Source organism: Rattus norvegicus, chromosome 1 (assembly GCF_021556685.1).
Source record: "Rattus norvegicus strain SHRSP/BbbUtx chromosome 1, alternate assembly SHRSP_T2T, whole genome shotgun sequence".
Lineage (NCBI taxonomy): Eukaryota > Metazoa > Chordata > Mammalia > Rodentia > Muridae > Rattus > Rattus norvegicus.
This window is the reverse complement of record NC_141534.1, coordinates 137,296,398-137,312,751: the sequence shown is the minus strand read 5'-3', so window position 1 is coordinate 137,312,751 and position 16,354 is coordinate 137,296,398. Positions and strand designations below refer to the sequence as shown.

At 41.5% G+C, this 16,354-nt stretch overlaps 1 pseudogene; it reads left to right on the top strand.

Annotated features, from left to right (window-relative positions):
- The first annotated feature begins 7,553 nt into the window (after positions 1-7,553).
- LOC120097785 (60S ribosomal protein L27-like) lies at positions 7,554-7,964 on the top strand (annotated as a pseudogene).
- The last annotated feature ends 8,390 nt before the right edge of the window (positions 7,965-16,354 follow it).

Below are 16,354 nucleotides of genomic sequence, written 5' to 3'. Positions count from 1 at the left end.
AAAGAATGCCAAATTACAGACTATATTAATCCTATTTAAATGAACTTATTGGACTCATTGAACTTATTTGAACATTTCAAAGTATAAAGAAAAGAATTTCTTAAAAATCACGGGGGCGGGGATTTCTCCACAGGACTGGGTAGGGTGTAACAGTGGTAACACACACACACACACACACACACACACACACACACACACACATACACACACATGTGTAAGTGTATGTGTATATGTATACATGTATGTATGTATGTGTGTATGTGTGTATGTGCGTATGTGCGTATGTGTGTATGTGCGTATGTACATATGTATGTATGTATGTATGTATGTATGTATGTATGTATGTATGTTGAATTCCTACAGAGCCACACTATCAAGGCGAGTGGGCAGCGTGCAGAGAACACTGCCCAAAGGCTGTGCTGTAAAGGAGTTGCTCATCTCTCAGAAATTACGAGGGTGGTCTGTAGCAATTAAAGGAGCTGGCGTCCATTCGTTATCTCCCTAAATGGCTGAAGGAGCTGCTGGCTGCTGGCTGCTTTCCTCAGGAAGCCGCCAGCCATATTTGCAAACACAAATGCATATTTACTCTCTGATGAATAATGAAGGTTATTTATTGCATGTGCTTGAAATAATGGTTGATTCTGGAGTGCTGTTCATAAAACCTGCATCAAAAAGTGTGTTATGGCCTGACGTTTTCATTGCAGTTCAAGTAAAATAGTCCTTGGAAATTGTCTTGCTTACCAAATTGCAATCATAAAGGCAGGGGTTCAGGCTGGAGGATCACTTTATATTGTGAACTTCTGGATAATATATAACATAACGAGTTTAATTGAATCATTCAGTTGGGTTTTTGCCCAGAAAAGTGGGAATTTAAATGCTGATACAGCTTTAGCTCCCAACAACACCAGTCAGCACTCCTTAGATTGGATGTAAATAATCCTATTTGCAGATCTGCAATATGATAGGAGGACGCTTGTCCGTCAACTTGCGAGCAGAGGTAATTAAATAATTCCATCATGTCTTAATAGATATGGAAAAAATCACAGGCTCCAACATAATTTTTGGTGTTCATTTTCCTTCGACCTCCTAGAAGAAAGAACACTGAATATTTTTAGCGGCCTTTATCTGACTTAGGAACTGAAGAAATGAGATAGAATAAACAGAAAGAAGTGGGGGAGAGAGAAGAGGAGGGAGGGAGGAGAAAGGGGAAGGGGGAGGAGGGGAGAAGGAGGAGGAAAGGGCAAAGTGGAAGAAGGTAGGAGGAGAATGAAGAAGGAGGAGAAGAGGGGAGAGGGAGAGAGAGAGAGAGGGAGAGGGAGGGAGGGAGGGAGGGAGAGAGAGAGAGAGAGAGAGAGAGAGAGAGAGAGAGAGAGAGAGAGAGAGAAGAACAAGCAAGCACACACCAGCTCAGAAGTTGCCATAGCAACAGGAGCATCTGCTTCTGACCTGTGTTTGGAGAAGTTTGCCCCAAACACAATCTGACCTGCTTGGGTTGTATGATTCTCCTTTCCTTAGGATTAGAGATCCAAATTTAGTTCAGTTTCTACATTTTAAAGTTCATCTTGATTTAAATGCTGAACTTCTCAAGTCTTATTTCCTGAGCTCCAGGGCTTATCATAGCATTCCCAGAAAAATAAATCAGCCTCGAGGTCACTTAGAACATTATCATCAAGTCGACACACAACAGGAATGAAATGCAACTCAAAACAAAAGGACTGCGTGCTCAGAAGAGAACAGCACTAGCAGTCGCCTCAGCAGGGGCTCGGTTCGCAGATGAGGAACAGGAAAGAAGACCCCTGTGAAAAGACAGGAGGTGCAGTTGTCCAAGGTCCCTTCTTCCAGAAACCCTGCTGCCTAGCAGGATGAAGCTGTACTGGGGGCTCCCACTCCTGATTTTACACCACATCAGGAACATTTCCTAATTAGCCTCAGGTTTGTTTATACTCCTGAACTCAATGTTGGTGGCCCAGAGAAACAAGGACCACCATCTTGGCCCTTTCTTCCTTGTATGGAACTTTTATTTTCCCAAGGGAGCCACTGTATGACCTTTAGTTTTCTACCATCCAAGTCCCCTTCTCTACTTCAAATCACCTCCAGAATGCTGCACCATGCCTGAACCTTCCCCTACAATAGCATAAAACTCATCATTGTCCTTCGCCTCGAACCAGTTTCTCCATCTGTTATCTGTTACTTTTGGTTTCATGCTTAAAGTCCTGTTCAGATTTCAGATTTACATTTAATTTTCTATTATCCTTCTGGTTTCTCCTCCAGTGCAGTGACATGGGTTCATAGGATTTACTTCACTAACACGTCCAGAAAACTGACCTTTATGTCATCTGATGTTGCCTTTAGTTACCAACCCCCATCTCAGAGTTTATATCTGACTTTCTCTCCTTCCTTGCATATTTTCTTCATTGCCCCAGGGACATTGTTCTTTAAACCTGCCCATGATCTCCCTGCAGCAACAGTGTCTGTTGCCTTGGTCTGACTAACAACTTCTCTTTATACCCACAGAAGCTCCTCCATGTCCTCTCCATGTCTTCTGCTAGGGCTCATGGTCTACTCTGACTTTGGTGTACTTAGGCAGGTAAAAGACTATGAAAAATCTCAGAGACCATGAGATACAAGAGGCACGTGTGATATAGTGCCATCTTCATTATACCAGCCTAGATGATCAGAACTCCACTAGAGGCTGGATGTGGCCTTTGGGAGAGCTCTGTAACCTTACTCATGGACTTCCATCTGGCATAGAAGAGGCTTTCAAACGATGTCAGTCTTTTCAGCTGGGCCTCTAGGTTGGTTGTTGGATCTCTGTAAACATGCAAACTTCCTTCTCAAAAAGACTCTCTCTCTCTAGATATAGGTATAGAGACAGACAGACAGACAGACAGATAGACAGACAGATAGTGATGATATATAAAGACATAATAGGGATAGAGATAGACAGAAGACAGACACAGATAGAGAGACAGAGTGATAGCGAGATAGAGACAGACAGACAGATGGATGGAAGGAGAGATGGACAGATGGACAGACTGATGGATGGATAGATGGATGGATGGATGGATGGATGGATGGATGGATGGATATCTCCTAAAGAAACTTGTTAATAGAAATGACCACTTGTGTTAGTCAGCTTTCCACAGCAACAAAACATCTGAGGCAAATCAAGCTAGAAAGACAAAAGATCTATTTTTTCTCATGGTTTTGGATTTCTCAGTCCATGGTCAGCACCTTTTCCATTTTGTATCTATAGAAAAGCAGGAAGCACCTCAGGGCAAAAGCATGTGGCCAAGAAATGCTAGGCACCATACGTCCAGTAAGTAAAGAGGGAAGGAGGGAGCTGAGGTGTAAACTCATTTCAAAGTTTTGCTTCCGGTGACCTTACTTCCCCCACTAGGGCCCTCCCTCCTAGTCCATCACCTCCCAATAGCACCCCAATGCTGGTGACAAGGTCTCTATGGGATAATGAAACAAACCCAAGTATTATCTCCAAGTCTAGGATTTCCTACTTAAGTTTCTGCCTGCTTTGGTCATGGCTATGCTAGAGCGGGGACCGCACTAAGGCTTTCAAGCAGTCATTACCTGCCTTTAAACTTGCAAACAACAGTGATGTAATCTAAGGGCCCTAGAGCATCTGGTAACTTTGCCAGCTCTTTGGACACTTGATGGGATTGGGAAAGAACCTTTTAGAAGCACAAAGAAAGCATGATGGGAGAAGGGGGGACTTATTCTCAGCCTCTGAGATGATCAGATTGAAATGGTATAACTTTTCAAAAGACACAAAAATTGAACCACCAGTCTCTGTCAAAGAAGCCTCTAGAATCACTTCTAACTTTCAAACATGAGAACAATTGCCCCAAATCTACTTTATAAGATCACTACAAATGCAGTGGGCCCCACATTTGGTTTTCCTAAGGTGCATACCAAGTTTTCTTTAATTATAGCCGCATTGTGCTTCTATGAAAGTTTCATATTTGAATTTATGGAACTGTTATATTGAAATGGAATTGTGTTACACCTTTAAACCTCAAGTGGATACTAATATTTTATTAAATACAGCTGCCACCAGACAATAAAATCTCCAAGGGGCCCAAGCAAAGAGCGTGGTGCTTTTATATCTGTTTCTTCTCCTAGGGGCCATATGCTAGCAATCCTTACGTGCTGGCTGCTATTCGATGTGTTCTCCAGCTTAGGCTAGAGTTAGCCTAGAGCACTGGACAGCACCTGCAGAATTTCAAAACACTTCACACTGGATGTCACAAAGCAAAAACCACGAGCTCTTCTTTCAAGCACAAATGCACTTACGGCTGGTTAATGGGATAGACAGAAAGCTGCTGCCGAAGCCAACGGAGTTCATTTCGCCATACAAGTTTAGGAAATAACAACAGACTTACTTTTGGGGACAGACACTCTGCAAGTCGTAATTAGCTTTAAGATAAATCCGTTTGGTATGCACGCAGCTTTTCACTAGGGCCACGCATCTTCTCTCCCATGTGCAATGTTTGAAAGGTTTACATTACATAAAATTAAGGCTGTATAAACCGTGTGCTTCATCTCCTTCTCCAATGTGATTGTGCCTTCCCTTGAACACAGTAGCCTAAATGATAGCCCCCATTGTATGCCACGCACATCAATAAATACCGAACATGAATGTGAATCGATATTGTGTTAGTATTGGGATTAAGCAAGCTATTTTCTCCTACTTTTTTCCCCCTTCCAGGGAGATGAATATGAGTAAATAAAATGAGTGTTTGTCTGAAACTGTGTTGGGGGATTAGGCTTTGTGTTTTCCTTTTGAGGAACAGCATGCCAACTGGCAGGCCTTGGCTGGCTACCTGGGCCGCACGCACAGAGAAAGAGCTGCTCATCCTTGTATCCTCTGAGGCCTGCTGCTTTGAAGGACGCAGGGAGGCGGGCCTCCTCTCGCCCGGAAATACCAGGTGCACTTTCTGCAGCGAGGAAAGGTTATGCTTCATATGACTTCGCTTTCTCTCTGCAAATTAAGGGACAATTTATGAGTGTCTAGACAGGAATTAATCGGAATAATATTGGCTGCTTTTGACCCGAGAGTGCTATTACAATAAAGTATATACAACACAAATATAGGACAAAAATCATTTATATAGCCTATTATCATGCCAGCAAGCCGGAGAAAGCTTACAATAATAAAATGATTTACAAAAGAAAACACTAACAAAAACATATCTCGGATGATGGATGGCTTTGAGAAGCAAACTTAATCTGGTCCTGAAGTTAGAGTTAGAGAGTCTGGGTAAATGCTTGCAAGATAAGGCCATTCTAAATGATGGGGGAACCATAAAGTAGATTGGTGGCAAAGGACCCTCAGAGCCAGGACAAAAAGAGTTTCTGCAATTTATATGAAGTCGGAATGCAAAAAAAAAAAAAAATCTCCTGAAATGCCAGCAAAGACAAAACCTGGAGAATATATTTCACGATCCAAATGTGCTAAATGCTTGTCCAGTGGAAACAGAAACCACGTCTGCTAGGCAAGGCGAGCGAATGGTTATCATTTCCGATGAAAAATATAAAGGAAAGGATTTTCTAAATGGATTTTTTGTTTGTTTGTTTGTTTCTACAAATATCTCCCTAGAATTATTTACAGAGATGTCTTCTTGGATTCACTGGGTGAATGGATAAGGCACTTAAAAGATTAAATAATTGCTAAAAGTAATTGTTAAATCATTTTAGTTCTGGTATATCATTTAATATTGTGGATTGTGTGTTTTCTGTATTTGAGACGCTCTTTTGGTAATTACAAACATTGTTGGTTGAAGATTTATTTGGTTACGTTCAAGTGTTTTCTGCAGAAAGAATCTGAGATGATATGTATTTTATGGTTTTAAATTGCATTTCCTATTCATTGAATAACTAAGGAACACAATGTAGAAAATGCACATGAGAATTAACACGTTGACAAGACTTACGCATTGTCTCCAAGTCCGGAAATAATCAGTTAATATCCTGATATATTATTTTTTCCATAATGGTAATTTTTTCCAAGTTAACTCTAAATGAATTTTGAACGGGAAAAAAGCAAAACAAATGAAAAACAAAAACAAAGAAACAAAAAGGGACACTATTGATTCCTGTTTAAAACTCAAATTGAAGCCCGCGCCACTTAAAGTACAGGTAGGAATTATAGCTACTATAGAGTAATTTAGTTTTTCCCAATAATATTACCAATCATGATGATGATTATCAAACAATTTTAATTGGACTGTCTTAGTTCCAGTTTAGGAAAGAAAATAAATCTATATTTAAAAATACCTAACATTGATATAAGTATATGCGTATGTATATGTGTGTACATATGTATATGTATGTATGGGTGTGTTTATGCAAAATGAACAACCAGAATATTTATCTATTTTTCACACACATTCATTCATAAGGATATAAAGGTATGAATTACATATATGCATACATTCTATATTCTTCCTGACTCTTTTGTGTGTTTCTACTTTTCTACATATATCTGCCTTGCCAGGAACACCAAAGCAGGTCACAGCCAGGAGATTACACTTCTGATTTTGTTCCAGGAGCCTGGACCTTAGTGAGTTTAATCAGCTGAGCCCATGGTTGCAGAGCTGGCTGGCCTCCTTAGCTCACAGCACGGAGCCCGTCCTCTGAGCCTGGGTAGTGATATTCTGTGCTTTACTCTGTTATGGATGGTTTCAGATGATTCAGTTGTAAACTGCTGATCCTGAAGGCAAAGGAGCAAGGCCAAAATCTTCAGGAAGAAGAAAATACAGACCAAATAGAACATGAACACTGTTAGACTGAAAGCTTTAATTCAGACGTCTATTAATACTTTGCAGTTGTTTGGCCTTTAAGCTCATGAATTCATATTTGAGAATAGGTTTGACTCTCCATGCCATAACCTACAACAGTGGTTTTACTATCCCATGGCATCCACTACATGCCTAGGACAACCTATTGCCTATTCTGTATTTCACAGCATTCCAAGGGCAGCTTTCTTTCGTTACTTACTTGCTTGCTTACTTGTTTACATATTTTGCTATTTCTTTCCTTTAATGTTTGGGTTAAAACCTGATCCATTCTTCCACTAGTGCAAAACCGAACTTTGTTTCCGTGTATGCTTCATTCAGGCCGGCTCTTACACTGCCCTAGGAAATCAGCCAGATGTTGTCTCCTTAAATTATATCCAAGCCACCATGATGAGCAGTCCCAGGTACACACCCAACAGCTAATATGAACTTCCTTTCTTGCTTCCTTTCTTCCTAATGCAGTAACACGATCAACCACAAGCCCTCAGTAACAGTCCAGCTCCCTCACAGTTGTCTTGATGAATTCCCCAATGTTGCTCACAGTCAGAGGTGGAAAGCTGTTAAGTTACTTCTTGAAAATGTTTTGCCTATCAGTAAAAAGAACAGGTTCCTTAGTATTTGCCCTTCACATTCTGCCATGAATGAACTTAGGTTTGTCTGAGGTGATTGGATCTCTAGCAGCTATGTTACAATAAGAGACAAGACTAGGTCCTTCTTTCCTTTCTGCTGATTGCTGTTGAAATGGGCAAGTTCTTGAAACCTGGGAAGGTGGTGCTGGTCCTGGCTGGAGGCTACTCTGAACTCATCATTATTGTGAAGAATATTGATAATGATGGTACCTCAGGCCACCCTTATAGCCACACCCTGGTGACTGGAATTGACTGCTATCCTCAAAAAGTGACAGCTTCCGTGGGCAAGAAGAAAATCACCAAGCGATCCAAGATCAAGTCCTTTATGAAAGTTTATGACTACAACCACCTCATGTCCACAAGGTATTCTGTGGACATCCCCTTGGACAAAACTGTTGTCAATGAGGATGTGTTCAGAGATGCAGCATTGAAACACAAGGCCAGGTGGGAGGCCAAGGTCAAGTTGGAGGAGTGATACAAGACAGGGAAGAACAAATGGTCTTTCCAGAAGCTTCACTTTTAGATATATTTTTGTTTTGTTATTAAGAATTAAAAAAATAAAAAGAGAGACACTACTAAAGGAGGTTGACTAGAATGCTGTATCTCAGTGACATGGTAGAGATGCTTGCCTAACCAAAGCATCATCTACCTCTGGGGTTTCTGAGTGGAGAGATGACAAAATCTCTGCTACTTTAGCTCCTGTTTTCCTGACGTCTATTACTTGCAGCTGCTCCAAACTGTACATGTATGAAGCTCCTGTTTATATTCTCTCACTTATTATTGCTGCTGGGTAGAAACTCCATCCCAGGTACACCTAGAGACTATGGATGGGGATATAATGTAGTCTCTTTTGCACATATTCATGCAGGGTATCTAAATGCCCACCAAAAAGAAGTAAGAGGAATTAAAATATGCCTAGATGTTTCTTCGGCCATCTGAGAGGCTATATTTATGTGACTATACCTTAGCTTCCAATATATTTAGAAATAATACTAATTATAATAGCAATAAATGCTACCAGTTATTGCACTTTCGCTCTCAGAAGGCTCATTACTGTGTCCTGACCTTGAATTACTTGATGTGGTTGTTACCATAGCCTTTAGAAGGAGAGATGCTTATCTCTAACAGAGTAAGTGTGAGCTTTGCAAGACCAGGGAGGCCCACTTCACCTGGATACCCTCACGCATGCCCACTGCACTGTCACTATAACAAAATCCCCAAAGGTGGGTGCTTTAGGAGGGAAAAAAAAGAATTCTCTTAGCTCACAATTACAGATGTGGTAGGACTTGTTCTGGTATCAGTTTCTTTCCTATTTAACGGGATCATACTGGCATATGTGGGAGGAAGGGAGATTAGGTGCTGGGTGGGAGTCTAAGATGTTCTGTATGTCACACTCCTTAATTACCACATGCTGGTGAGAAGTCATCAAGTGTTACATTAGTTCCTTTCCAGGGAAGCACTTTCATGACCATCACCACCCTCTCTTCGATGTCTACTTCCTCACTGAAGACCGAGCTTTCAACACCTGAACCTTTGGGGCACATTCTTGAATCATAACTACTTCCTACAGTTCCGAGCCTTTTCTTTTTCTTTTCTTTTTTGCCATGCCCCTTGTCAGCCTCAATAATCCTTATGTCCCACAAGTCTGAACCACACCATCAGTTCCCTGGAAAAGCTGTTAGCTTTTCATGACTCCGGCCTACGTGAGTTGATCCATGGCACAGCCTGTATATTTCCCTTTGCCGTTCTTTCACATGATTACACCATGTAATTATCCCCATCTTCCTCGTGTGTGTGTGTGTGTGTGTGTGTGTGTGTGTGTGTGTGACTGTGACTGTGACTGTGACTGTGACTGTGAAGCACGCACTGCAGTGTCACTCCGGTTACCTGTGTATCCTTCCATAATCCATCAGGGCTGTGATTATGGACTCAGTCAGTAGAATTCAAGTGTCATTCTGATGCCTTGCTTATAACATGGAGCCTGTGATTAGCCTAACTTGATTCTTGTGACTTGGACAACTTCACTGCCCATTTCTACCTGCCTTACCATAATAATATTTCAAGGCTACTAATATAGTAAGGTTTCTAATCTGTCGCTCTTCTGGATTTCTTTATATTAGCCATAGACTTGCCCCCTCACGAACTACAGCTAGCAAGGGGCAACTTGACTGAGAGCCCTCCTCTCCATGTTTCCTTCCTTGCACCAGTGATCTTGTGGATGTTTCCGCCACTTGTGTGTAAACCACGTCTTCTATGTACAGTTCCATGCTTTCTCCCTTGTCCTCTCTGACCCCTCTTTCCTCATTCCTGTGGGCTGCTCTAACACAGACTCAGAACTGGTTGGCCAGGTTTGACAGCATACTCTAGAGTTTTGCTGTAGAGGATTGCTTTGAAGAATGACTTGCTGAGCAGCAAGCCAGCACAGAACAACGGAAGACGCATCGAACTGCTGAGGCAGAACTACCCGCCTCCCTAGATTTTCGTCTCTCTCTCTGAAGAGATGTGACTGTTCATTTTATCTGAGCCATGGCATTTGTTTTTCCATGCCTACCCACATATTAATAAGTGTAGGTAAGTCTTTTAATTATAGTAAGGAGAAACCACTTAGAAACAACAACAAAACTCATGACATCGTGGAAGAGCTCATCATGTGTTTCTGTACCAGTATATACTACAAACCAATAGCAGTTCCTCACCTTTCCAGGTAGCTACTTGAGGAAGCATAGTTTGTAAGCCAAGAAAACTTACAGCTCTAGCCTGCACTGCAGTACATAAGTATAGCTGATAATAAATATTGGTAGTTCTTTCTCTCACATTCTCATTGCCTCCTGCCTAGACTCTCTAACAGGTTCTGTCACATTCTAGAACAGGGTGGCCACATTCCCCGAATATTCAGATCATAATTTCTAGAAAAAAAAAGAGGCAAGATCCATAATTTCTTTACCTCCTAAAAACAGGTCTGTTTCGTTTGTTTGGTTGGTTGTTTTTGTGTTTTGTCAGCTTTCTTCCGTGCTGCGCTGGTGGTGACCACACCCGTATTTGAACATGGCTGTAGTGAAGGAGATGAAGCAATGAGATGGCGACATCATTCACTCAAGTACGCCATGAGGATGCTCAGAGCAACTGGGACTCAAGGTGCGAGGGAAGACTAGAGTGGGGAGGACTACTGCAGCCTGTGGAAATGAAAGAGGGAAAGGCAGGACTTGCTCACAAGGAAAGCATCCCAGCCTTCCTGAGTAAGGTGACTGAAGTTGGTGGTCTCTGCCCAAACCATAGACATGCTTGAATGAGAAGTGAAACTCCCATCCACATGTGTTTGGGAGCTTTCTTTCCTTGATTTCTCCATTGTCACCCCAGATGGCATGTATGTATTCTTCTTGAATAGAGAAACCTGTGTTATGTTTACGAAGCATACATAACTACATGTATAAACAAATCTTCTTTAATCCTCACAGAGATCTCCCTGGGTATGTCCTACACAAGACATGCTAAGCAATGTTACTAGCTCCGGCCTGGACTAAACATACCTTACTCTAGCTATAAAAAATAGTCCTCAGCAAGAACACCATCTTCCTCTAAAGAGCTCTTTCAGAACACAAACTAGACAGACACATTTTAGTCTCAGTGTATTTCAGAATAGCATTACGGTCCAAGTCCATTTTTAGAGATCTCAAGTTGATATAAACACACTGATATTTGTGTTCTCAACCCAGCATATGGAGAATGTCAAGAGTTGGCTGTTTACCAAATAAATAATTCAAGATGATGGACAAAAAAAATTTAAAAAGTTGTCTCAAAATAGGCAAAGCTATTAGCTAAATCTGATCTGAGTATGAGGCAAACAACAGTCGGTGAATTGAAGGAATTTAAAAAAATTCAGAGTCAAATGTGTGCATCCAGAGGACAAACTAAGTTAGGAATATGCATACATTAGTGAATTTCAATGTATAGAAACTAATGTATCGCCCATAGTGTTTGCTTGTGCTCTCCTGCTGTGCAGCAGTCTGACAAGCTGTTGGAAGACACGGCGGTAACTCCTACTTCAGTATAGTTTAGTCACCAGGAAGTGAAGCGAGGATCAGAAGACCAGCATAGGTGACAGAATTGCATGGAAGGAAGAAGAATATATGGAGTCATCAAGCATTGTGGAATAAGGTGAACTGGTCAGAGCAAGGTGGCAATCTTAAAGTATTCAGCATTGTCTTCTTTTATTAGCTCAGTTCATGCTGAAAGCATAGAGGTTTGTCATTTCAGGGTTCTGAATGCATCAACACTTAGGTTTTAAGGTATTAACTGGCAGAGAGGTATTTACTAATTAGACAGGCAGATACTGGATCACAATATGAGAACCATTGATAAAGAGTACAAAGTATAACTCGTCATATAGTCAATGCTTAACCATTAGCAATCATTAAGATTTAATTCCCTGGGTCTGTGAGTAGGTGTATCATTTGCCAGGTAGCACTCTGACTAGTCAACTCTTTTGTCTTCACAATCTTCTTCGAGCTGAAAACTCTATTACTGACTACCAAAGCTGAAAGAAATGAATATACAGACAGTTGGTGTGATGACTATTCCTGGTTGTCAACTTGACTACATCTGGAATGAATGAACTACAATCCAGAAATGGAGGGCACACCTATGATCCAGATCTTGATGTCGGAAGACTCAGGCTTGTGTTCTAGATATTGAAATGGAGATCTCATGTGGTCATGAAAAGCTTAGGTCCAGGCAAGGTAGTATATACCTCTAATCCAAGGAGACTGAGGCAAACAGATATTTGAGTTCAAGGCCAGCCTGGGACAAAGCAGTTCCAAATCCAGCATGGTGGTACACATCTTCAATCGGGGCCATACCGTCTGCTGGAGGCCTATGTGAGAGCATGAGAAGAAGGAAAACTAACTCTTCTTTGCCTGATTGCACTTACTTGCCAGCACATCTGTTGGAACCTACTTCTTCAAGAGTCCAGCTTCTACAGAAGACCCACTGAAACAGCTGGCCTGGTAGGAAAGAGCGACTACTAGACTCTTGAACTTCCCATTCACAGCTGCCCATTGTTGGGTTAGCTGGACTGCAGACTGTAAGTCATTACAATAAATTCCCTTAATACAGAGAGACATTCCATAAGTTCTGTGACTCTAGAGAACCCTGAATAATATACTTTGATAGTAAGGGTCAGGTAAGAACCTAGAGTTTGGGTCCAGGGTTGGGAGAGGAACTTCTCTACAGTACCATAAACCATTTTGATACATGTATATAATATTTATATGCAAGTGCTGAATAAATTACTATATTCTGGAAAAGCCAGTGTTCCTCTTACCTGTAGTAACCCCATAAATAGTATCTATTTACTTGGAAAGTACCTCTTTCTCTCTTGACCACAGAAACTCATGCCATATTTCTCGAAACACCACAAAAAGATCATGCATCTGATTTTAAGTAATATACCCTTTGAATTCTTGAAAGAAACCCAGAGGCTTGGAATGACTTGCACGGTTTATGACAGTTAAAGGAAGGCTGGACAGTTGTTTAGTCTTCCAGTTGATTTTAACTTGAAGTTAGAAGGAAAACACATCATTCAAACTCATGGCGTGTGAACTAATGTCTTTCTGTTGCTGGCCTCTCTGTTCCTCATCCATTGGATGGAGGACCTCATGGCCTTTCCTTTCTGTCTAAGTAACTTGGAAAACACCATTTTGTTTCCAACACTGCTCCTGGGCTGGCAGCACCTCTGTTTTGTCTCTTTAGGCACGTATCCATGTGTTCAGAAAATGCTTCTTGAACTAAAGAGTGAATTTGGTGGATCCTCTTTAGAACAAAGAGGGTGGTTGATAAGAATTTTGCTGGGAGAACAGGCCTAAGCTTGTCAAGGAAAGAGGGAATGGAGGGTTCTGCAGACCAAGTGTCCTGTCAGAGCAGGGAAACTCTGGCATTTTTTTTGGGAAAATACAATAATGGGATGGGTGTATTGAAAGCACGGGACATGGTCTATGTCTGTATAGAAACATATCTGCGAGGCTGTGAGTAACCACACCGATAAATAGTAGGGTTTAACAGATGATGGTAGGTAGCCAGATTAAAGTGGGTTGGCGGGGGGAGGGGAGATGGGGGTGGGGGTTAGACACAGCAGGCCTAGATATGAGGGACCTGCTGAGGATAAAATCAACTCAACTGGAACTCATTTGGATGGAGTTAGAGGACTGAAGAGTGCGGAGAATAAGGATGGATCTCTTCAATTTATCTACAAAGGCTGGGTCCTAATGTGATTCCCTAGGAGCTGGCACAGGTGAGTCCAGGTGAGAACTTCTCAGATCTCGTACAAGTCGCATAGTCTATGAAGCATCCATCTGACACCACACCACACACACTCTCCTGTGGTATCCTGCTCCCATAACCCCTATCATGCTTATTATTTTATTTTTCTTTTTTTTTTTTCTTTTTTTTCGGAGCTGGGGACCGAACCCAGGGCCTTGTGCTTGCTAGGCAAGCGCTCTACCGCTGAGCTAAATCCCCAACCCTATTTTATTTTTCTTTACCACATAAACCGTATATCACACTTAAGCATGCACTGCCCCTCCCCCACATACTACAATTAATCAGTAGTCATCTAAAATACCACGACTGTGTTGGGAACTTCATGTGTTTGTGCAGTGCTGTCCTATGTAAAATCAAGTTTGTGGGCTATTTAAAGATTGAGAATTGGATAAGGTAGGGGAGGAGCTTATAAATCTAACTGCCTCTGGTTGCCCACAACTACCAACTGCTACTGGTGACCCAATGGGTAAGAACAGTTGCTATACTCATGGGCAACACAGAGGTTTCAATCCGTTATTTTATTTACAATTTAAACTAGCCAGTTTTCCTTCCTACATGCTCACCTAGGAGCCTCAGAATAGCTAAATCGACCATGAAGCCACTTTAAGTTTACCCACAACTGCAAAGGAGGAAGAAGGTGCCATCCTTCAGAACAAGCAACTGTTGCTTGTCCGCCTGTCCTCCAACCATCCCGCCCCTGGCTTTAAAAAGCAAAAGAATGCCTTCCTGTCAGAAGCAGCACTGCCTTGTCAGGACCAAACTCTTCCCATTAAGATCAATATTGCTGTGCTCTCCACCCCCAAATCATCCGAGAAGGTGGCCAAGCCACAGCATTATTTGTGAACTCTCTGGAAAGGGCACAAACCCTTTTCAGCTGCTTGCGAATTTTATCTCTTTCCCTTAAATGGCAACTGGGTGACGCGAAAAAGGCACAGTCCATTTCCAAAAGGTGCTTTACAAAGAATGAGGCGCGTCTGTGGCCTGCGAGAGTCTGGATTATAAAATAATCCTTGCTTCAAACTCCCTGGCAAAAACATTAAGGTTTTGGCAGCCAAAGGGGATGAGCCCAAAGACTCAACATTTTAAGTTCCTTCAGAGGGACTGGGATGGGATTCTCTTTGTTCCTCTTCCTATCACATAGCATGATCTCCCCAAAGACTTCATTGGCAGCTTCGTCCTGCCAAGAGTGCTCCGAGCGGACACTGTCCTTGCCTCTCTGTCCTGAGAATCGTGGTCCCGTGAGAAAGCACGTTCGCTTGCTTGGCTGTGGGAAACACCGCCGAGGAACACTCTTCCAAAATCTCTGCAGATGGGATAACTGGAAGCCACACTCACGAGCTTCCTTGTTTATATTCTGCTCTGTAAAAATATCGGAAACCCAAAACAAGTCAGAAGCACGCGGGCACTGAATTATGTCAGCACAGCGATTGAATGCAGAAGAATCACTGGATTTATTTTAATAGCTGAGAAAGATAGAGGTGTGCGCAGTCTATTCTAGCTGCCAATTTATGATCTTTAAAAACATTTTTTTTAAATTGACTGGTCCTTAAATATATCCCACCTCATCTTGTTCGAGCCAAGTTTTACAGATGCTATCTTAAAAATCAATTCAAAGAGCAGCTATAAACTCAAAAGCTTCCCCCTCAAAGTGTATATGGCAGAATGCAATTTTGTTTAATTTTAATTGACAGAGATGTCAGCCTAAGAGAATATTTTAGAATATTAGTGGGAACAGTAAACTTATGCGTTGACATTTTTATGGTATAATGGTATAATTCCCTGTGGAAAAAAAACTTCACTGTCAGGATTTACACTAAAGCAATGCACGTGGTACTTTTTTCCTCCACTTAGTAAAGGAATGAGAAATGTATTACTAATTACACAATTGCTTTATAATCTGAAGCTGTAACTAAAGCCTTTTCTGGATTTTCCAGCAAAATTAAGGTTCTTCCGAAACAATTAATTCTAGTAGATGGGCTGGAGTAAAAAAATTGATTCCAGCTGTAAGAAAAACTAGTACTTCTCTTCCTTCTTGCCTGGGAGACCCAGACCCAGGAGCCACTGAAACTGCCTATGCAGATTTTCATGATTAAAAACACAATGGCATTTCCCAGCTTTTCAGCAAAGACCGAAGGTTAATTTCTTATCTTTGGAGAGAAACAGAGGCAAGAAACTCTAGCTATATGCTCAAGAGCAGGATTCTTCCAGGCTTTCAATGCTTCATGTTAGGGCAACTGACTCTGTGTGAGCTTTTATTGTATTCCGTGCAAACTTCAGTCTTAGAACTCGCCACATCTTGTGGAGTGTGTTATCTATTCCTCTCACCCCTAGTGTACACTGAGCTGTCTTCAGCTGTATCTTTGATGCCTTGCACAAGACTTAGCACATAATAGATGCTCAGGAAAAAGTGTGCTGATATGAATTGGCAACAATTTAGTGTAAATTAGGGATAGCATCTCTGTTACTTTGGGATAAAGCTGAATACTGAAGCTTATTTGGGTTTGTTTTCTTTTATCTAGTTTTATATCCTTTTTTTGTTTTGTTTTTTGTTTGTTTGCTTTTTTTTTTCTAAGCTGCCTATAACCAGAGAAACCTTTT